This window comes from Glycine max, chromosome 20 (assembly GCF_000004515.6).
Source record: "Glycine max cultivar Williams 82 chromosome 20, Glycine_max_v4.0, whole genome shotgun sequence".
Classification (NCBI taxonomy): domain Eukaryota; kingdom Viridiplantae; phylum Streptophyta; class Magnoliopsida; order Fabales; family Fabaceae; genus Glycine; species Glycine max.
In genome coordinates this window covers 8,541,518-8,566,718 of record NC_038256.2, presented here as the reverse complement: position 1 = coordinate 8,566,718, position 25,201 = coordinate 8,541,518, and positions in this window count along the sequence as shown.

Below are 25,201 nucleotides of genomic sequence, written 5' to 3'. Positions count from 1 at the left end.
TTAAGGCTTGGATAGTTACAATTTGTGTTTGCTTATGCTCAATTATCTTGAATAACACAATTCAATAGAGCTTAAGACTTATTTTTATTCACAAATCCAACCACAAATCAGCACCACAACTTAACTTCTTCATAGGCATCATGTAGGAAACTTAGAAAACAAAAAAAAGTTCAAGAACAAGACTACTTCTAGGAATTGATTTAGAACATGTTATGAACTAAATAACATGCATGAATTAGACTCAAAATTCAAAAGATAGGATAAGAATGACAAGAGTACATGAACAAATGTATCTAGAATTCAATCAACAAAATCAAAATTCAACACAAACTTAGAACATAATGAGACAATTATTATGACTAAACATGACTCTAAGACAACATGAATTAAGTGATTTACACTTAGATTTTTGTATTTTTTTTTCTAATCAATATTTTGGAAGAAAATTTAGATCTAAAGATTCAGCACAAGAAGATTATGACTAAAAAGTGATAGAACCTAAAATCAACACAAAAACATGATTCAAGAGTAGATCTATAAAGTTTGAACCATAGAAATGCAAGAACAAGTGTAGATCTAAGATTTAATCGGTTTATTTTTTTTGAATCTACTCTAAACAACACCAAACCACAAGACAATGGAGGATATATACATGGAGAATAAGATGAAGAACAAGGAATTAAAGTGAATTGACTGAACAAAAAGATAGAGGAAGCAAAAGAACATCACCTAGATTAAGATGCTCTTGATACCATATGATGTAGCTCCATGTGGAGCTTGTAGGCCTTGGATCTTCTTCATCAATGGAGATCTTTGCTTTTTGAAGATGAATGGCAGTGGAATGGAGAAAGTAGATGATTGGAGACGCCACTTCAAGGAGAAGATGAGTCAAGAAGAAGTTCACCACTATAGGAAGGAGAAGATGAGTGGAGGGAGAGGGAGAGAAGAAGCACAAAATTTACTGCCTCAAATGAGGTTTGAACTTTGAAGTGTAATTCTTAAATGATCAAAGTTGAAAAAGTGCACACACATGGCCTCCATTTATAGCCTAAGTGTTACAAAAAATTGGAGGGAAATTTGAATTTCTATTCAAATTTCACTTGAATTTGAAATTGAATTTGTGGAGCCAAATTTTGGAGCCAAAATTTCACTAATTATGATTAGTGAATTTTAGCTATGATTCAGCCCACTAATCCAAGATCAAGTCTAAGATTCTCCACTAAGTGTGCTTAGGTGTCATGAGGCATGTAAAGCATGAAAGACATGCACAAATTGTGACTATATGAAGTGGCAATGGGGGTGTAGCAAGCAAATGCTCACCTCCCCCTCTAAAATTTAATTGGATTGGGCTTCTCCCAATTCAATTAAATTTATTTCCCAACACACACATCAAATATTCACTTAATGCATGTGAAATTACAAAACAACCCCTAATACAAAAACTATAGTTTAGGTGCCCTAAAATACAAGGGCTGAAAAATCCTACATTTCTAGGGTACCCTACCTACATTATGGAGCCCTAAGTACAAGGCCCAAAAATAATGAAACCTTAATCTAATATTTACAAAGATAAGTGGGCTCATACTTAGCCCATGGCCCCGAAATCTACCCTAAGGCTCATGAGAACCCTAGGGCCTTCTCTTGCATCTTTGGCCCAAACTTTTTGGAGTCTTCTATCTAATGCCCTTGGGGGGTAGGATTGCATCACATGTCGATTCGAAAAAGGAAAAAAACACAAAAAATTCACCACTCTTGGGAAAATAAATAATTTTGAAGTCACGTTATTTTTATCGCACACTCGATTAAAGACTGTTGTTCTTTGTGATGGGCGCGTGGGGTGCTAGCACCTTCCCTATGCATAAACAACTCTCGAATCCCTTCTTTTCAAAATCTGCAGACCTTTCTTCTTTTGGTTTTTCTAACGTTTCCCTTAAATAAATGTTGGTGGCGACTCCCTCTCATTTTTTTCTTAGAAGACGAATCTCTTTTATTTTCTTTCGTCGTCCCATCGTGATTTTAAGGTTTCGACAATCGGTAATGCTTGTTTCTGGCATTCTCACTCACTCACTCATAAAAGGTTACTCACTCATGAGAAGCTAGGGCTCTATGGTAGTTGGTAATGCTTGTTTGGTTTTGATGGTGTTGGTAATGCTTGTAGATGCTTGTTTATTGTCACACTTGTTCTTAGTTTTGATGGTGTTGGTAATGGTTGTTTTTGTGTTTGGTTTTGATGGTGATGGTAGGCAAGAAGCTAGGGCTGGTTCTTGGTTTTGATGATGTTGGTAATGCTTGTTTATGTTTGTATGTGCTTGTTAATGGGACTTTTGCTGGTGTGAAAAATTAATGTTGTTGCTTACTAACAACATCGGTTTTTAAACAACCGATGTTAATGTTGATAAATTAATGTCGGTAGTTTTAACATCGGTTAATAACCGATGTTAAAAGTCCTTAATAACCAGTGTAAAAAACCTATTTTTTAGTAGTGAAGCCAAAACCACTGGACACATTAATTTAACCGCGCTGCATTTTTGACAAAGCCACAACCAAGCGCTTAAGCGAAAAGTCACCTTATGAATTTTTCCACTTCCCTACTGCCACAAGATAATTTGTTTAATGTACGTCATAATCAATGTTAATTTCTTAACAGTCAACACTTTCAGTTTGAGGGAATGACAAAAATTGCATATCTTACAAAATTAGAGGACTAAATGTCATTATTTTAAAACTAGGCACTAAAATTGTGGATTTTGAAAAATAGGAAGACTAAATGTCTCTATTTTAAAATAGGGATTAAAATTACATATTTTGAAAAATGGAGAGAGCAAAATTGCATTTAAACCCAAAATTGAAGGTTCTCAACTTTGTATATATATAATAAAGGATATGATAAAAAAAAAAACTCAGAAAAAACTAAGATGGAAACTAGAGAAAAGAATCAAAAGAACACAACTTTATTGAAGAACAAAACACAAATGAATACAAGAATTCTCCCCCATGGGTTTGTCCTTCACAAATGATGTTCTGTTTCCCTTACATAAACTGTCAAATTTGCATAATGCCCTCCTTGAATTTTGAAAGGCATCTAAAATGGACTAGCAAATTTTTTATTCTTGAACTCTTCTGTTGGAGATGACAGGTTTTTAAAATAAGAGGTTCTAATTTGTTTGGTAATATTTAAATTAATGGAAATATGACCTAGAAAAATTGTTATAATTCACAATGCATGGACTCAAAACATGACTAAAATACTTCATTATAAATTAAATTTTGACCCACATCTCATTATTTATTGTTGCCATTATGTCATGCATCATATGTAACCATTTTGGTTTCCTAATAATGTTATAAAACTAGATTCTTAAGGGCATTAGTGTCGTGGGACTAACTCGTTATGCCTGAGTTTTGTTCCCAATCATGTACTTGTGTTGCTTTAATGACATTCCAACTCAATGATTTTGGTTTGACAACTTTGAACACCTTTTTTTTTTTTTTTCATATTTTGGATCTCTTTTCATGACTAATTGATCATCAAAATAGGTTTTGTGGCACATGGATCAAATTTGCTTAATTTCTATACCAAGAAGGGTAACTAATTTTGTTTGTCTGAACCCCTTCTTGCATGTCTAAGTTTTGTCTTCATCAACCATTAAGCATTCAACAACCTCTTGATAACAAATCATACCCCAAAGCACCTAAAATGCTCAAGAATAACTTCCAACTCACCTTTTGTATAAATACCTAAGCCAATTCTAACTAACATGGTATAACATGGTTGACAAATAACCTTTTTCCTTAAACATGTGATCAAGAGTTCGATACTCATAGGTGTGTATGGACAAAAATCTGTTTGGAGAGGTCATCCTCTTAAACGGGTCTATATCTCAACGGATTAGTTTTGGGCTCTCGACTGGATGTGACCTATGTTCACCCAAAAACAACCTAAGTTTGATTTTCTAAATGAAATCTTGTTAAATACATTTTCCAATGGAGTAGTTACAATTCTCTTATATGAAATCTTGTTAACTACATTTTCTGATGGAGTAATTACAAAATCAATAAGATGACATATACAAGATAAGGTTGGTGTCATTATAAGCATGGTGAGCACAAAAATTCCATTCATAGGAACTAGAAAGACCGGCCCCGTGATTTCATGGGCCCATGACAAAAAATTAATTTGGGTCCTTTTATATTTAACCATTTAAAATATAAATATATATTATATAAAAATAGACACATAGTTTCATTAAAATTACATGTTTTCTTACATTAAACGAATACTGCAATTTTAATAAATCTCAAAATGATATATCATCTTTTTTTATTTAATTTACTATTATGTTATCATCTATCATTTAATTTATTTCTAAAATAATTACATAATATAAATATCTATACATAAAGTAGGCATGACAATGAGATAAGCCGGTGATATGTTTGACTCTCCTTATTGTCATTCTTATAGAAAACATGATATGTTCACATTTAAAAAGGTAGATTTATATTTTTTTTAATGTATCTCCATTCCAATTGAGTTTTACTGACTTGAATAAAGTTGTGAGGAATTCGTAACATTCTTTATAACTTTAATTTACTTATATATTAACAATTTAATTTAATTTTATATTTTGTCTCTTGGAGAAAATGTTTCATTTTGGTTGTCATTGTCCATCATCAACAAAATGTCATTCCATATTAAATATTTCATATTTTTGTTCTATAATAATATACCAATGTTTAGTTTTTTTCATTTATAATTTTAGTTTTTGTTTGTTTTTTATTTTGTTAAAAAAAATGAAACTATTATCATAGATCAATTGCACATTAATATATATGTCATAGTGATCTGGAAATTCATTCAGTATGGACTTATGAAAGTAATACACAAAAAAATAAACTAACAACCAACATAATAATACTTTTTAATCACATATCACATCACGTCTTAATTTAAACAAAAAGAGACATAAAATAAAATAATAATTTTGATTTAGTTATAAAATTAACCTAAGTAATTTAAAAAATTATTAATGACTATAAAAAAATTTTAAAAATTTTGGACTCTTTTTAACCATGGGTCCTGTGTCGTCGCACCTTCAAACAGGGCCCAAGATTGGCTTTGGGAACCAGGAAAAAATTAAGTTGGAGATAACATAATTAAGATTGTGATAAGGGTTTACCTAGAAACCCTATTCAGAACTAAGGAAGACCTTATTGAGAGAGGTACTCACTCTCCAAGATAACACAAAATACAAAATAATAGAAATACTCATACTAATTGTGGAAGCAATGTTTTCCAAGTTTATTTTGATGATGCCAAAGACTCAAGTCAAGAATCAAGAGTCAAGCAAGTTTCAATAATCAAAGAGTCGTTCAATCAAACTAAGTTTCAAGAATCAAGATTAAAGTGAAGATTCAAGAAAAGACTCAATTAAGATAAGTATTAAAAGAGTTTTTTAAAAATATTGAATAACACAATTTTGTTCAAGAGAATTTTTCAAAGAAAAATCATTTACCAAGAGTTTTACTCTCTGATAATCAATTACCAAAAGCCAGTAATCAATTACCAGTAGCCAACATTCTTTTCAAACTAATTTACAAAGCAGTAATCGATTACCATGAGCATGCAATCGATTACCAATGTTTTAAAATGTTAGATTTCAAATTTCAAGAGTCACAACTTGTGATAAAACATTTTCAAATCATTTTAAACTAGTGTAATCGATTACACAATACTTGTAATCGATTACCAGTGTTTCTAAACATTTTGATTTTCAAATTTAAACATGAAGAGTCACATCTGTTGATTTGTAATCGATTACACTATGATGGTAATCGATTAACAGTGACTTATTTTGAAAAATAAATTACCAAAAGTCACAATTCTTAAAGTGACTTGTTTCTGAAGATTTTTTCAAAAGTCACAACCTTTAAGTGACTAGTTTTCAAAAGAGTCACAACTTTTAAAGTGACTAGTTTTAAAGAAATTACCAAGAGTCACAAACTTTAACTTGAGTCATCAAATGACTATAAATATGTGACCATGGCATGAATTTCCATAACTGTCTTTTTATAGAACTTTTTGATTCATTTCTCAATATCTTTCTAAGAGTTTTTGTTCAATACTTTCTTTATTCAAGAAAAGTTCATTGGCCAAAAACTTGTGCTATTCTTCTTCTTCATTCCTTCTCTCTCTTGCCAGAAGAATTCAAAGGACTAACCGCCTGAGAATTCTTTTGATTCTTCCTCTTCCCTTTAAACAAAAGATTTCAAAGGACTAATCGCCTGGGATATCTTTTGTTTCCCCTTACAAAGATTCAAGGGACTAACCGCCTAAGAATTCTTTGTCTTAACACATTGGAGGGTACATCCTTTGTGGTACAAGTAGAGTGTACATCTACTTAGGTTGTAATACTGAGAACAAGAGAGGGTACATCTCTTGTGGATCAGTTCAAGTGGAGGGTACATCCACTTGGTTGTTCAAAGAAAACAAGGGAGGGTACATCCCTTGTGGATCTTTGCTTGTAAAGGATTTTACAAGGTTAAAGGAAATCTCAAGAACCGGTGGTTGCTTGGGGATTGAATGTAGGCACGGGTTGTTGTCGAATCAGTATAAATCTTATGTTTGTCTTCTTCTTCCCTACACTCTTTATTTTTCCGCTGTGTACTTTTTATTTCCACTTTACTTTTGTCTAAGTTATTGTTTTTGTTCTTTACTTTCTCATAACTTAGTAGTAAATCCTAATTGAATCTAGTAATATTAAGAAGGGAAATTTTTAATTAGTCAAGACACATTAATAATTAATTTAATCCCCCTTCTTAATTATTCCGAGGCCACTCGATCCAACACTAATTAGGCGCCTCCTCTTCTGACAAAACATTTGAAAGGAAGGAGTCAATCAAAGTGGCACCTCTTGCTACAAGACAAATGAAAAACACAATGTGCCACTTAGAATGACATCTCCTAAATCCTAGTAGGCAAAAATCACAGCTTCAGATAAATAGTTTTCTAAAACACTCACTGATAAATAATTTTGTAAAATTACCCATTTTGGTAAAAACAAATTCTAAAAATTAGAAGAGACATTCACTCATAACACACTTTGATGACTTAAAACTTGTTTCAGTCATTTTAATCTCTTGGCTTTAGTGCTAATTCCTAACTTTTATAGTGGCACAGATTTAGTCTTAAAAACAATGTACATTGTTGCATTAACACCAACTATACACATCCTCCATCCTTCCAACTTTCTCAATTCTCTATTATAATATATCATGTCAAAGTAAAAAAATCAGTTTTTTTTTTTAAAAATTAGACTTAAATATGCTTTTCATCACTAGTGAATATCTAAATTTTGTGTTTTCTCCCTAATAAATTTTTATTTTGTGTTGAGTTTCTAATAAAGTGACAATTTTGTTTTTGGTCCTTAAAGACTTATTTTTAGTCTCTGATATATTAGCGAATTTTGTATATGACTCCTAATAATTTTTTTTCATTTTTCATTAGTCTCAAGACTAAAATAGAATTCGCTAATTTATTAGGGAACAAATACAAAATTCATTAATTTATCAAGGATTAAAACAAAATATGTTTTATTTTGGACTCAACGCAAAACAAAAATTTATTAAAAAACAAACACAAAAATTAAGTATTTATTAAGAATAAAATTATATTTAAGCCTTCAAATTGAGAATGTCAAGAATTTTAGATTTCACACTGGTGATGCTAAGTCTTGAAACTTAAAGTGACATCTAGGGTGAAAATAATGTGCTCCATTGCATTAACACCAACTACACTCATCCTACATAGTCATTTCCTTAATATGGTATATACTACATCAACTACACCTACAATTGTTGATTAGTGGCAGAGAAGTTGAAATGGGCTTGATTTCAAGATGAAAAAGGGTAGTCTATTTTGACTATTTTCTCATAATATATTTTTATGTTGGATCCAAGTCACATGAAATGTTCAGTCATTGTGACATTTTACAATAACAACAAGATAGGATATGGATAGTTCTTAGTCGTCATAGATCATACTCATAAATGAGATTTTTCAGAAAATTTATAAATTATCAAAGAATTAGGTTAAAAGAGTTTTATTTTCACTTATTATTAAACTAACATTCTCCATAGAAAAGCTTGGGTGAGAGTACCATCAGTCGTTAAGTTAAAATAATTGCTACTTAGCTTGTTATTAATTACAACAGTTAGTTTGTTATGCACCTTGTAACCACTTTTATTTTCTTTATTTTTTGTATATAGATCAATTACATGTTGATATATATGCCACAATGAACTGAAAATTCTTTAGTATGAACTTATGAAAGTAATACACAAAAAAAGAAACTAACAACCAACATAATAATATTTTTTAATCACATATTACATCTTAATCTAAACAAAAGGAGACATAAAATAAAATAATAATTTTAATTTAGTTAAAATAACCTAAATAATATAAAAAATTATTAATGACTATAAAAAAATTTAAAAACTTTTGGACTCTTTTTAGCCATGGCCTTGTGTTGTCGCACCTCTAGACAAGGCCCAAGGCCAACCCTGGGAACTAGGAAAGAATACGTTGGAGATAACTTAACTAAGATTGTGATAAGGGTTTACCTAGAAACCCTATTTAGAACCAAGGAAGACGTTCGAGAGGGGTACTCACTCTCCAAGATAACACAAAATAGAAAATAATAAAATTATTTATACTGATCAAGTGACAAAACACTTGAAAGGAAGGAGTCAATCAAAGTGACACTTCCTACTATAAGACAAATGAAAAACACAATGTGTCACTCAGAGTGACGTCTCCTAAATCCTAGTAGGCAAAAATCACAACTACTACTAAATAGTTTTCTAAAACACTCACTAATAAATAAGTTTGTAAAATTACCCATTTTGATAAAAACAAAAATAGTCTAAAATTAGAAGAGACATTCACTCACAAGACACTTTGATGACTCCAAACTTGTTTTAGTCATTTTAATCTCTTGGCTTTAGTGCAAATTTATACCCTTATCGTGACGCCAACTTAGTCTTAAAAGCAATGTACATTGTTGCATTAACACCAACTATACTCATCCTCCGTCCTCCTAACTTTCTCAATTCTCTATTATATTATACCATGTCAAAGTAATTTTTTAAAATTAGACTTAAATATATTTTTCATCCCTAATAAATATCTTAATTTTGTGTTTTCTCCCTAATAAATTTTTGTTTTGTGTTTAGTTTATAATAAAATGAACGAATTTAGCGTATGCTTCTTGATAAATTTTTTTCATTTTTCATTAGTCTCAAGACTAAAATAAAATTTGCTAATTTATTAGGAAAAAAACACAAAATTCATTATTTTATGAAGGACTAAAACAAAATATCAAGAAATTTTTTTTTATTTTGGACTCAACACAAATTTTTTTTATTAAAAAACAAATACAAAAATTAAGTATTTATTAAGGATAAAATTTATTTAAGCATTAAAATTAAGAATCCATTCCTGTCAAGAATTTTACGATTTCACACTAGTGATGCTAAGTCTTGGTACTTAAAGTGACATCTACTTAGTCTAAAAAAATGTAATTGGTTGCATTAACACCAACTACACTCATCCTACATTGTCACTGTCTTAATTTGGTATATACTACATCAAGTACACCTACAATTGTCCAATAATGGAAAAGAAGTTGAAATGGACTTGATTTCAAGATAAAAAAAGGGTAGTGTATTTTGACTATTTTCTCATAATATATTTATGTGTTGGATCCAAGTCACATGAAATGTTCAGTCATTACAATAACACCAAGATAGGATATGGATAGTTCTTGGTCGTCATAGATCATACTCATAAATGAGATGTTTCAGAAAATTTATAAATTATCAAAGAATTAGGTTAAAAGAGTTTTTATTTTCACTTATTATTAAACTAACATTCTCCAAAAAAAAGTTTGGGGGAGAGTACTACCAATAGTTAAGTTAAAGTAATTGCTACTTAGTTTGTTATTAATTATAATGGTTAGTTTGTTATGCACCTTGTAACCACTTTCCTTTTCTCCATTCTCTGTATATAAGGTTGTAGTTACCATTCTATAGAGATGTAATTGTTGAATAGAATAATGACACTAACTAGTGGATTTGAGCCCTTTAAAGGTCACTCAGTAATTGGTATTGTCCTATCCTACAAACTAAGATACTATAGCCAAGTGATTGGGTATGATTGAGTACAAATGATTAATGTGTTGAAGTTAAAATTGAATCATTTGGATATTAACTGATTTTAATTTTTGGCTGAAATAATTTGTTATCTTATTTTATTTAACTCTTGATCGAACTTCGGATTAGTCAGAATCATTTTCTCCAGATGACTTGAAGGTCAAGGCATTAAGACACTATACTGCATATAGGAGAACATTAATTGGTCACAACACAAGCAATACCATCCTTAATTATAACTTTGTTTCTATCGTCATTTCACTTGCAGTTTCTTGCTGCTTACGTTGTATACAACAAAGAGATTAGGTATGGTTTCTTCAAATACCGACAATAGTGATTTCTGAAGTTGTTCGGTGCTGAAACACGAGCACAACAATCGCACCTCCGTGACCAAGTGCTCAATCTCCACACTACCAGATGCCCTGATCACTACAATTTCTTGCTCCATTGCTCACCCAAATTCAACTCAACTCAACACACATTCAACAATTTAGTAAAATCAAAGGTTAAAATGTAATCTTAGTCATGTTATTTTTTCATGTAGTCATTGACTTTTAAAAGTTTGTGATTTTAGTTACATAATTTTTAATTGAGACATTTCGTCATTCAATTTTAAAAATTTCACAATTTTAGAACCTGTAGCCAATTTCATATCGTCAAGTTTGAAATTGACCAAATAGATTAAAATCTCGTATTTTTTTAAAAGCAAGGGACAAAATTTCCTAGAGAGATTAAAATCATGGATTTTTTAAAAAGTGAGAAACAAAATGTTTCAATTAAAAAATATAGAGACTAAAATTACAAATTTGAAAAAAATAGAAGAACAATAATTATCTTTTGACCTAAAATAAAATAAAATAAATGTAATAACTGAAAATGTGGAAGTAAACCTTTGATTTTGAGGTCCAGGAATTGAGGTGGTTGCGTCTGAACTTCAGGGTAGGGTATTGATTCAATTGGTTTCACAGTTTTACTGGTTTTGTGCTTTGGCATTTTCAGCTTGCAACAAAAGACAACAAACTCAACTGTTTCACAAATTCACCCAAACTTGTTCATATATGTGTGTGTCAGATCCTAATTTCATTTGGGTATAATTTTTTTATCATTCGGATATGATGTTTTGATCATTGCTAATTGAATTACGATGTTTGGCACCGGTTACAGTGCAAGGCCAAAGGTCACTTAGGGTTGATATTTGATTGTTAGATCTGGAAACAAAAGCCACAAGAAAAAGGGCAAAATTGTCATTTTCTAGAACTTTCTAGACCCGAGCTCACCTACGCCAGCATTTGGCTTGCCTGGGATATGGAATGCCTTCATCCTTAAGCAACCAGCTTGTTTGGGTGAGCTAATACCTTCAAGCCTAAGCAATTGGCTCGCTTGGGTGAGCTTCCCCTGCACCAAATGGTTTTTTCTATAAATAGTCATGCAGGGGGAGAGGTTAAGTGGGCTGGAACTAAAGAAAACATAGGAAAAAATGAAAAAAAAGAAGAAGGAAAAAAAAGAAAATCGATGCACTACTGAATCATGACCGTAGATTATTTCCTTTGTCGTTTCTCGTGCTAGCCTTTTGCCCTACGCAACAGTTGGTTAGTTTTTCTTAAGATTTTGATGTAATCTTTGTACCCTTACGTATCCCTCTTGATATTATATATGTAACATTTTCTACTCAAATATCACTTGAGGTCGTTTCAAGGTCCAGCGCCTTAATGACCCCCTCTGTTTTTCAAAATCTAAAACATCGTTTCAAGGTTCAACGCCTTAACGAATCTTTGTTTGCAATTAAAATAAATCTTAAAAAAAAAAACAAAAAATCAATTCAACACATAAACATTCAAACTTAATGAACTACGTAGGTCTGATTTTCTCATTACACCTGAGGATACATAGGAGCAAGGGCAACACCCTTGTCGATTCAAAAAAATAATATTAAATAAATAAAAATAATATAGTAAAAGAAAAGAAATTCACCGCTCTTGGAAAAATAATTAATTTTGTAGTCACGTTATTTTTATTGCACACTCGATTAAAGGTTGTCGTTCTTCGTGATGGGCGCGTGGGGTGCTAATACCTTCTCTATGTGTAAACAACTCCTGAATCCTTCTTTTCAAAATTCGTAGACCGTTTTTGGTTTTTCTAACATTTTCCTTGAATAAACATTGGTGGTGACTCCCACTTTTTTTCTCCCTAGGAGAGGAATGTGCTTTTAAATATTTTCTTTTGTTGTCCCGTCATAAGGTAGGTTGTGACAAATGGCGACTCCATTGGGAAACGTTAGAGAGTTAAGTCATTTGATCAAGTGTGAAATTTTATCATGGCCTTTTATTTATTTATTTTCCCTTTCTTTTTAATCCCTGCATTGTGCTCATGTTCGTTAAAGTTTCATTTCGTTACCATTCATTTTGCGGTTTAGCTTCTAACTTGTTTCCTTTATTCGTTGTTTCACTCATGTTTGTATATAACCTTTGCTACATTGTTACTTCTTGGTGTGTATCTTTGTATCTATTACCTTTTTAGTTAAAAATAAATTGTGCCATTAAATCCTAGAATAGACGACGTGCTATACTTCTTGTATCTGCCTGGGAATTTTTGGTTGTTTTGCAGGTGGGGTTGGGTAATTCTTAGGTTGCTCTATTCACACATGACAACCACACTTTTTGCACACACTTTGAGATATTGGGCCCTATACCCGGGTATGTGTTTGCCATAGGGAGTAGAGGTCCATCTATGGTCATGTTGGGTCCCTGACTCGCTTGATAACTGTGAAGCCTCATCTAGAGTTTCCCTCTTTCGGTGATGCATTGTCGCTGATAGTCCCTATCGCCACAGTGTACTACCTAAGAGGATGATATCTCTAGAGGCCGGTAAGGTTACATGAAAATACCCTTGGGAGTTGTCACTAGATAGTGGACTGTTGGACCCTTTCCATTAGGTTCCTGAATTAAGGACACAGAGCAAACTCACCATGTTTGGTTTCCTTGATCGCATCATGCATCTCTTCGTAGCATCATAATGGACATATCATTCCTACATTTATCATTTATCATATTCATGCATTGCATTTGCGAAAGTCATTGCATTGTCATACATATTCATTTAGCATGTTTTTGTTCAGCCAATTGCATACATTCTATTATCATCATTCGCATGTTATGCATAATCCTGCCGTATAGTTGCTCATGCCTTGCATACCTTTCTTTGTCGCCAAAAGTCACAATGAAGTGTGAAAGTTTACACCACGTTTTTAGTTTCATGTGTTGGGTACCATGGTAATAGCTATAAACAAACCATGTTGGGGTTATACAATACTTTCTCCCGAAAATGATTGAAATCACATGAACATGGTACCCAATGCATTGTTAACAAGAAAGGATGGTCTTTCAGGCGTCTTGTGTCGATTTGATAAATACATTTTTCATGCATAACATAACTATGCCCTGATCATTCATTATATCTCCTCTATGATAGGTTTTTGAAATATTGGCGATCAAAATTTCTATTCCTACAAACACAGGGTCAAACCAAGCGCGGTCTTTTAAGAAAAGGATGTTATCAAGTCAAGGTCAAAGTATGGAAGTAACCAGCTTGCGAAAGTTAAGGCAGAAGATGGATTGAGTTTACATAGCTTCTTTGACTAATGCCAACACATGATTGAGCTAATAACTTACAAAATTAGGAACGTTGATGTGTCCATGTGTTTATTTCCAGTTGTACTTTGACTTTGACGAGACTTAATGAAAATTAGAGTTGATTCGAACCTATGTTCTACTGAATGTCCTGTGTAAAATTCATAATACTTCAACAACGTATCATTCACATGCATTCATGCTTGCTTGTGGGGTAGACATTTTTTGGCATCCCTGTGCTGAACGCTCCCGAAATATCTCAATGTTTCTCGTTATCACAACCTTTTCCTTTTTTAAGGGGAGAGAGGCCTTCCATAGTACTTGAGAAGGAAAGGATTGAGCATATGGAGGAGAGGCTATGTGCCATTGAAGGAGGAGGAAATTATGCCATTGAGGGGGCGTATGCGAAAGATGAAAAGTTGAGAGATCTGGCAGCTCAAGTAACACCCCCGATGATGGAGAGAGAGATGATAACAATGATAGTGGACACATTTCTAGTGTTTTACTACGAGAAGATGGTAGGTTACATGCCTTCAAGTTTTGCAAATTTAGTGTTTGTTGGCGAGAGGATCGATGTGGGTCTGAGAAGAGGGAAATTTGATTATGCTGCTACTGCGAGTTCTAGTAATAAAAGTCTTGGGATGAGTGGAGGGAATAAGAAGGAGGGAGAAACCCATGTTGTGACTGTTGTTCTTACATGGCCAAATTTCTAGTAGCCTCTTTAAATCCCATGTAGCAATATCCTCCCCAACAATATCAATACTCAGCCAATATCAGTCATTCCCATTACTCACCACCCTACCAACTAAGAATGCCCAAGCATCCACAAAAGCCACCCCTAAATCGGCCACAAAATCCACCTGCTGCACATCCAAGACCAAATACCACCCTTAATTCTAATCAAAACACTGACCATGGAAGGAATTTTCCAGAAAAGAAGCTTGTAGAATTCAACCCAATTCCAGTATCATATGCTGACTTACTCACGTATCTGCTCGATAATGCAATGGTAGTCGTGAGCCCATCAAAGATTCCTCAACCTCTATTTCCCAGAGGATACAACTCCAATGTCACATGTGATTATCATGGGAGAGTTTTGGGGCATTCCATTGAACATTGTATGACCCTAAAACATAAGGTGCAAAGTCTGATCGATGCAGGCTGGCTGAGATTTGAGGAGAAGAGTCACTTGTGAATTTTGATGTCGTCAAGCAATACCGTGCATGATGCTTAGGGCAATTTGAAGGTTGTTGTTAGATGTTTCCAATGACTCATTAGGATTTTCAAGTTTATGCTATTACTATAAACAACAATTACAATGTTAATAATATGGAATTTGATGTTGTTGTCTCTCATTCTCTCACAATTACATCTTTTCTTATTTAACTTTCACTGGAATGTGAATGTACACCATTGGTTTTTTTTGCTCAAGTGACCTGCGCTCCTAAGTTGATCTCCGGGTCTGCCTAATTAGAAATGACATGTTCTACACATTTGGTGGGGGTGTCATAAGCGATGAGTAAAGTTGAATAAACATTTGATTGACTGTGTTTTCAAATAAAAAATAAGAAGTATAGAAATTCATGTGACCTCATCTTATCATTCTAAAATTTTTCTTTCTCAAGAAAAAAAGGAGTTGTGAAGAACAAGAGTCATTTGACTTAATCTGTCAATTGAAAATCTTTTAAATATTTCTTATCCTTGAAAATTCTTTTTCGAGAACCTGCACAGTTTCTTTCATTTCTTCTTGCTACAAGGTCATGACAAATAACAACAACATATACCTCTGAACCCTACACTGGGGCAATGATGGGCACCATGCATGAGCTTCAAGCGAACCTAGGGGTAGACAATAAGTCCTCACCTGATAGGTTGAAAACCCAAAAGGGTGGCCTAGGCAAAAGTTAGGGAAATAAAAAAGGAAAAACAATTAGGGGCGTGTTATCAAAGGTTTTGTCCCGAAATCCAAACTGTAAAAGTCTCTAGTCAAGATTTTGAATGACACATGGTCGTGTTTCATAATCCCAAACACTAATCTATCCTTTGTTAACCCTTTCGAGCCAAAGCATATTTGTTTTCTTTTTTCTTTTTTTTTTAAAAAAACACCCTAAGTAGGAACCACTACTAAACTGGAAGAAAGAGCAACGCAAACAACACATGCATGAGGTTTACCAAGCTCTAGGTTAGGCAACAATGATGTTAAGAAAAAAAAACAAAAAGCAAATCCGCCAAAGGCGAGTAAAAAAAAAGACAAAAGATCTCCAAATTTTACAAGGAGGACACAAAAGTGCAATAAAGATTAATGAATAAGACAAAAGGAGTAGAGCCCAACCCAAAAAGTTGAAATGAATAAAAGTAAAAGCAAGACTCTCAAGGTTCTTACTCAATATAACCCTTAAACACTCTTAAAGCCTCTCTGATCCTTTCTTTCATAGCCCTCTTACCCCTGACCACGTTACAAGCCCAATAAAGCCCACGTGGATCAAGAAATGACTAATTTTGCTTTTAGGTTTGGATTCTGGAATGGAACCCGCACATGCTTGTGATTGTTAAAAAAATATATAAAAATAATAAAAAGGAAGCCTCAAGGTTTGCACTTACAGATTCGAGAAGAAAACTCATTCGACCAGGAGCTCATGGAAAATGCCCAAAGACAATTGTGATAGTAGGATACATTTGATGTTAGTCACTCATGAAAAATCCTTAGGATTCCTTTTAAATCTAAGGGTAGGCTTTGTTATACAAATTCTTTCCGGATCGACCCATGTCATCAAGTTTCAGCGGGATCGACAGACCCATGGCCTCACTCTACAATCTTAAATCAGAAAAGTTTCACTTGGTCATAAACCAAAGTGTAATAATCCCTTGCCATCCTTCAATGGTGCATACGATCGGTCCCAAAGCCTTATATTTTCTTGTTGTGCAGAATAATCAAAGTTTTTTAAACAAAAAGAAAGGGACGAACCCTAGGGTCAATATTTCAGTTGATTGATTAAATGTCAAATGGCTCCACTACCATCACCCAAAAATGTCAAGTGATTAAATCAAAGCACACACTCTGAGGGAGTCCTCGAAGAGATTTGCAAAAATAGGATGAGGTTGCATGAGTTATCACATCTTTCAGAAAGAGACAGTTAATCTGTGTTTTTCACACAAAAAATTCACAAAAAGAGGAAAGAATGTCATGAGCATTGCATAGTTTTCATGATTCAAAACCTTTTTGCATTGCTAGATACAAAGCCTACATTTTACTTCATTTCAAGACGAATGTAGCATGCCTCTGCATTCCAAAACTCATGTTCATATCAGACTATAAGTGCATAGATTTTTCTTTATATACCAATTTCCAAAATCCAATGTCCTATCTTTTGAGATTAGGATGAGAGGCCCTCTCAAAGAGTCAACATCTTGCTTTCTTATAAGGTTAAGCGATTGGGTACTAGTACCTATTGGCATGTTTCATAGGACTCAACATCCTCGCCTTTATGTTTCCATAGGACTCAAAGTCCTCACCTTTATCTTTCATAGGACTCAAAGTCCTCGCCTTTATCTTTCATAGGACTCAACGTCCTCGCCTTTATGTTTCCGTAGAACTTAAAGTCTTCGCCTTTATGCTTCCATGGGAATCAAAGTCCTCGCCTTTATGTTTCCTTGGACTCAACATCCTCTGTCTTTATGTTTCACAAGACTTCAATGTCTTCTATTTTTATGATTTATAAGACCTTAATATCTTCTGTCTTTTATGCTTTCAAAGACTTCAATGTCTTCTATTTTTATGCTTTACAAAGACTTCAATGTCTTTTGCCTTTTACACTTTCGAAGACTTCAATGTCTTCTGTCTTTATGATTTATAAGACTTCAATGTCTTCTGTCTTTATGATTTATAAGACTTCAATGTCTCCTGTCTTTTACGCTTTATAAGACTTCAATGTCTTTTGTCTTTTATGCTTTCAAAGACTTCAATGTCTTCTATCTTTATGATTTATAAGACTTAATATCTTCTGTCTTTTACGCTTTCAAAGACTTTAATGTCTTATGCTTTATGATTTATAAGACTTCAATGTCTTTTGTCTTTTACACTTTCAAAGACTTCAATGACTTCTGTTTTATGATTTATAAGACTTCAATGTCTTATGTTTTACAATTTTTCAAAGACTTCAGCGTCTTCTGCTTTATCTTTCATAGGACTCAATGTCCTCGTCTTTATTTTTCACTGGACTCAATGTCCTTTGTTTTTATGCTTTCAAAGACTTCAAGTGTCTTCTGCTCTTATGTTATAGGACTCCAATGTCCTCCATTTTATGTTTTGTAGGACTTCAAGGTCCTTTATTTGGTGTTATAGGACTTCAATGTCCTTTTGCTTTTTTCAGTTTTCACTTTTCTTGTTTTCTCTTGCATCCGGTTTTGAATAGCCAGATCGCTCGAATGAAATTAGTGTCATTATCTTTACTTATCTTTTATTTTCAATAAAAGATAAGTAAAGAAGGACAACTGTCAGACCCTAATTTCATCTGGGTATAATGTTTTTATCATTCGAATATGATGTTTTGATCATTGCTAATCGAATTATGGTGTTTGGAACCAGTTATAGCACAAGGCTAAGGGGTCGCTCAGGGTTGATGTTTGATTGTCAAATCCAGAAACAAAAGCCACAGGGAAAAGGGAAAATGGTCATTTTCTAGAACTTTCTAGACCTAAGCTCGCCCAAGCCAGCATTTGGTTTGCCTGGGCCATGGAATGCCTTCATCCTTAAGCAACTAGCTCACCTAGGTGAGCTAATACCTTCAAACCTAAGCAACTAGCTCACCAGGTGAGCTGATACCTTCAAGCCTAAGCAACTAGCTTGCCTGGGTGAGCTTCCACTACACCAAATGGCTTTTTTCTATAAATAGCCATGCAGGGGGAGAGGTTAAGGGGGCTGGAACTAAAGAAAATAGAGGAAAAAATGTAAAAAGAGAAGAAGAAGAAAAAAAAAGAAAAGTTGAGGCACTGTCGAATTGTGATCATAGATTATTTCCTTCGTCGTTTCTCTTGCTAGCCTTGTGCCCTAACGACTCTTTGTTTGCAATTAACGCCTTAACGACTCTTTGTTTGCAATTAAAATAAATCTTTCAAAAAACATAAAATCAATTCAACACACAAACATTCAGACTTAAAGAACTATGTAGGTCTGATTTTCTTATTACACATGACTACCTGAGGATACGTAGGAGCAAGGGCAACACCCTTGTCGATTCAAAAAAATAATATTAAATAAATAAAAATAATATAGTAAAAGAAAAGAAATTCACCACTCTTGGAAAAATAATTAATTTTGTAGTCACGTTATTTTTATTGCACACTCGATTAAAGGTTGTTGTTCTTCGTGATGGGCGTGTGGGGTGCTAATACCTTCCCTATGCGTAAACAACTCCCAAACCCTTCTTTTCAACATTCGCAGACCACTTTTGATTTTTAGAACATTTTCCTTGAATAAAAGCCGGTGGCAAATCCCACTCGTTTTCTCCCTAGGAGACGAACATGCTTTTATATATTTTCTTTCATCGTCCCGTCGTAAGGTAGGTTGCAACAGTGTGTTTGCGAGACACAAGACACAAAATGAAAAGGTGACTATTGTTTCTTGCACTTCCCAAGTTGCTTCCAACACCTCCTTTATGGATTATGGATTGGTTGGTCAATCAAGAATATAAAATTACACTACGGAAGGCACCTTTTTTTCTCTTCTAGAATGACCCATTCAGAAGGTAAAAAAAACATTCTAGAAAAGGTGTAGGAAGCAACTTGGAGGTGCAGAAAGTAACAACTTGAAAAGGCACATAAAAATGTTTTCAACCCATGCTCATGACAAAAAAAAGGATATGGATAAATACCATTCTCTCATTAACTAAGTGTACCCCCACTTTATATTTTTCGTATTTTATTTTCAAATATACCCCTTAAAACTAATTCCCAGATTTGAAGTACCAAAATAAAAAAAGGATATTGAACAATGGACGAACCCTTGGTTCATTAGACCCATTATTCAGATCCTAATAACCAATTATTCAAGGCTTTTGCTTTGTGCACCCAACGTTCTGCTTGTGCACCCAACCATTTTGATATTCCACAAAAACCCTTGTTAGTTCTTCTTCTTCCTTTTACCTTTTTCTTTCACCTTCTTCACTTATTCATTCATTCTCGTGAGAGGAGAGGTCCATTGTGTCTACTTTGGTTGAGTTGAAAGTCTTCTGAAGGTACGTTGACAAGTGGTGGTGGTTGGTGTGGTTGTTAAGGGCGGAGGTAAGTTGCGACTTCTCTTCAACATAGTTTTTATTTTTGCGTATAAAACTTACGAATTAAGAATTCGTAAGTTATATAATATTTACAGATTGATAATCCATTAGTTTTATATAACTTAAGAATCTGTATGTTACTTACGGATTGTTAATCTATATGTTACTTACAGATTGTTAATCCATAAGTTATTTTTTTTAGTTTTTTTAAAAATTTGTTTTATTGTTTATTTAAATGTAATTAGTATTATAATTTAAAGTATTTTAAATAAGTATAGTTTCATAATTCATTCGTTAGTATTTATTTTTATCTTTTGGAAGTGGTATTAATTATAAAATAATTTAGACTTATAATTTATTTGAGTCATTGTACTTTAAAATTGGTTGTTTTTTGTGCTTATAATTTGATGATTACAAGTAAGTTCAATAATAATAGCAATTTTAGTATATATAGTTATCAATTTTTATGTATTATATGGTTATCAATTTTAAGTTCAAAAACTTGATTTTGTTGGTTTTTAATATACATGGTTATTAATTTTAATGTATTATATGTGGAAGCAATGTCTTCCAAGGTTATTTTGATGATGTCAAAGAATCAAGAGTCAAGCAAATCCCAAAGATACAAGAATCAAGTTTCAAGAGATTCAAGAATCAAGTTTCAAGAATCAAGATTTAAGAATAATCAAGATCAAGATTCAAGACTCAAGATTCAAGAATCAAGATCAAGATAAGTACTAAAAAAGTTTTCCAAAACATTTAGTAGCACAAAAAGTTTTCACAAAATCATTACCAAAGAGTTTTACTCTCTAGTAATCGAATACTAGAAGGTAGTAATCAATTACCAGTGTTTTAAAATGTTAGATTCCAAATTTCAAGAGTCACAACTTGTTTTTAAATAGTTTTAAATCATTTTTAACTTGTGTAATCGATTACACAATACTTGTAATCGATTACCAGAGCCTCTAAATGTTTTAATTTTTAAAATTCAAAATGAAGAGTCACATCTGTTGATGTGTAACTGGTAACACCTTGATGGTAGTCGATTACCAGTGTCTGATTTCGGAAAATACATTTCCAAAAGTCACAATTCTTCAAGTGACTTGTTTCTGAAGATTCTTTCAAAAGTCACAACTTTTTTAAGTGATCAATTTTAAAGAAATTGTCAAGAGTCACAAACTTTTGACTTGAGTCATCAAGAGATTATAAATATTTGACCATGGCATGAATTTAAAAAGGATCTATCATCTATCTTTCAATATCTTCTTTCATCTCTTTCAATAGATCTTTTTGATTTATTTCTCTTCATCTTTCTAAAATTTTTTGTTCAATACTTTCTCTTTCAAGAAAAGTTCTTTGTTCAAAAACTTGTGCTATTCATCTTTTTCATTCTCTTCTCCTTTTGCCAAAAGAACAGAAGGATTAACCGCCTGAATTCTTTTGTGTCTCTCTTCCCCCTTACAAAAGATTCAAAGGACTAACTGCCTAAGAATTCTTTTGATTCTTCCCTTTCCCATAAGCAAAAGATTTCAAAGGACTAACCGCCTGAGATATCTTTTTTTCCCCTTACAAAGATTCAAAGGACTAACCGCCTGAGAATTCTTTGTCCCAACACATTGGAGGGTACATCCTTTGTGGTACAAGTAGAGGATACATCTACTTGGGGATTGTTGTATTGAGAACAAGAGAGGGTACATCTCTTGTGGATCAGTTCAAGTGGAGGGTACATCCACTTGGTTATTCAAAGAGAACAAGGAAGGGTACATCCCTTGTGGATCTTTGACTTGTAAAGGATTTTACAAGGCTGAAAGAAATCTCAAGAACCGCAGGTTGCTTGGGGACTGGACGTAGGCACGGTTTGTGGCCGAACCAGTATAAATCTTGTGTTTGTCTTCTTCTTCTCTACACTCTTTAATTTCCGCTGTGTACTTTTAATTATCGCTTTTACTTTTGGTTAAGTTTCTATTTCGGTTCTTTACTCTCTTAACTTTGTAGTAAAAGCCTAATTGAATCTAGTAACATTAAGAAGGATTAGTTTTTAATTAGTCAAGGCTCATTAATAATTAATTCAACCCCCCTTCTTAATTATTCCGATGTCACTTGATCCAACATTATATTATTAAATGTAGTAAAAAAAATTGTGTGATAGTATATGTTTGTTGTGATTAGGTGTCGTTTGTTTGTCATTAAAAAATTTCAATGTTTTGTTAAGATGGACGAAGATCACTAGATGCATGACAGTATAATGTTCGAAAAAGTTGATATGAATGTAGAAAATGAAGACGAACCTGGTGTGAAATCAAAACATGTTGATTGTTCTAATGCCTTCAATACTTCTAAGGTATTAAAATTAATTTTTGTTGTTAAAGTTAATGAATGTCCCTTGAAGGCTAAAGATGTTTTGAATTAGGCTCGATCTATTGCTTATGAAATTGGTTTTGTGGCGGTGATTATGAGGTCAGACACAAACACCGGCATGAGAGGAAGGACATCATTTGTCTTAATTGGTTGTGAAAAGAGTGGTCAGTATAGCATTAGGAAGAAAGATTTGGTAAGAACAATTATGGGCAGTAGAAAATGTGGACGTCCATTTAGGCCGCGTGGGAAACCAGTGGTTGGAGGCGAAGGATGGATGGTGAAGTTAATGTGTGGGAGTCACAATCATGAATTGGTCAAGTCATTAGTTGGATATCCATACATTGGTCGACTGACTAAGGATGAAAAAATTATTATTGTTGATATGACAAAGTCAATGGAGAACCAAGAAATATTATGTTAACATTGAAGGAGCAAAATACCAATAGTTATACAACAATCAAGCAAGTATACAATGCAAGAAATGCATACCGTTCTTCCATAAAAGGCAGTAATACTGAAATGCAACAACTAATAAAGCTTCTTGAAGGGGATCAATATATTCATTGGCATAGAATGAATGATGAAGATGTTGTACATTATATCTTTTGGAGTCATCCTGATGCATTCAAGCTATGCAATGCCTGTAATTTGGTATTTTTGATATATAGTACCTACAAAACAAACAGGTACAGGCTCCCGTTACTTGAGATTGTTGGTGTGACATCAACAGGGATGACATTCTCTATTGATTTTGCCTATTTGGAGGGAGAATGTCTAAATAATATTGTTTGGGCTGTATAATTCTTTTGAGGTCTTTTTCTTGAACGTGATGCCCTCCCTGGAGTTATTGCTACCGACAGAGATCTAACATTGATGAATGTAGTGAAAACTGTATTCCCTGAATGTACCAACTTGTTGTGTCGGATTCACATTGATAAGAATGTGAAGGCAAAGCATAAATCACTGGTTGGTCAAAAAAATGCATGAGATTATATCATGGACGCCTGGGGGAGTTTGGTTGATTGTCCATCTCAGGAAGAGTTCGATGAATGCCTTAGGAAGTTTGAAATTTCTTGTTCACCATGACCAATGTTTGTTGACTATGTCAACCAAACATGGATAATTCCCCAAAAAGAAAGATTTGTTAAAGCCTAAACGAATAAGGTCATACGCTTAGGAAACACAACAACTAACGGGTATGAAAATTGTAAATTTTTGTTGTTGTTTAGGGTTTAGGACTTAATGGATAAAAATAATAGTCTTTGTTTATTTTTTTGTGTATTTCATATGCAGGGTTGAATATTCTCATTGGGCCTTAAAAATACTACTACAGAATAGCCTTAGAGACCTATATAGTGTTTGGGAAGCCATGAACAACATGATCATGCTACAACACACTGAAATTAAGGCATCTTTTGAGACAAGTATACATGTGGTTGGACATGTTTTTAAAGTTACCTTATACAAAAAACTACTTGGCATGGTATCAAGGTATGCTTTAAACCAGATTGTTGTTGAGTATGAGCGTGTGAGTTATGTTGGTATTGACAGTTCTCATTGTAGATGTGTAATGAGAACTACTGATGGTCTTCCTTGTGCTTGCGAGCTAGCTAGATATTTTTTCAGTAGCATACCTCTGGGTGTAATCGGTATGTTTTGGAGGAGGATAAGTTTTTCAGACCAAGGGTTATCTGAGTTCGAGGTAAGAATAACCGAAAAGATGGAAACTATATTTAAGTGGTTTGAAGAACTTGATGTATGTGCAAAAAGTTACTCTACAAAGTAAACTTTGGGAAATTTCCTACCCTAATCTAAACTTTATGTGTGTTCTTCTAGAAAAGGTCAAAACAAAAGGTACTCACAAGAAGCCGATGACCAAGCATCAAAGATCAACAAAGTGTGATCTGTCTTATTGAGAGTATGTTGATATTACATTCTGTGCAAAATAGTAATTCTCCAATCAAACATAGTGCATCAACATTTGAGCAAGCAAACCAAGAAAGACCATGCCAATGTTGGATCAATTTCATCCATGCATTCATGATTCTATTGAAAACATGGTTGATGTCAAAGTTGATGGTAACTGTTGATATCGTGCAATTGTTGCCTTGTTAGGTATGGTGAAGATTCATGGTCTTTGGTACCAACCATTTTCTTAAAGTACTTGCAAAATGGTCTAAAGAGTATATCAACTGCTTGGTGGCATAGACACATTTGAGGAATTAAAGCGGTCCTTACTTATTGATGGATTATCCATGGTATATAAGTTTTTTGTTACATTTTTTATGGAATAATTTTTCTTTAAATAAATCTAATAAAAATTGTTATGTGCAAGTTATCATGGATAAGTGGATGAATATAATCGACATGGGATATGTGATCGCATCAAGGTATAATGTCATCCTTGTTTCTCTTTCTCTCAACAAAGCATGACGTTTTTTCCTCTTAGAAGAGAACCACCAAGAGATTGTTCTGTACTTCGTGTAATATGTATTGGCCATGTGTATGGTAATCATTTTGTTCAAGTAAAAGCATTATCATTTTGTTTGTGTAATTTATGTATTAAATAGTCTAATGATAATTTTAATGTGTATGTCCATATGTAACAGGTATTTCTAAGATATTGTCGTCCATTACCGCCAGTAGCTATGTTATGGTCTACACATTGTGATGAAAGCTTACTCGATAAACTTCTATGGAGACTGGATGTTTGAGCTTCAATGAGGTCCT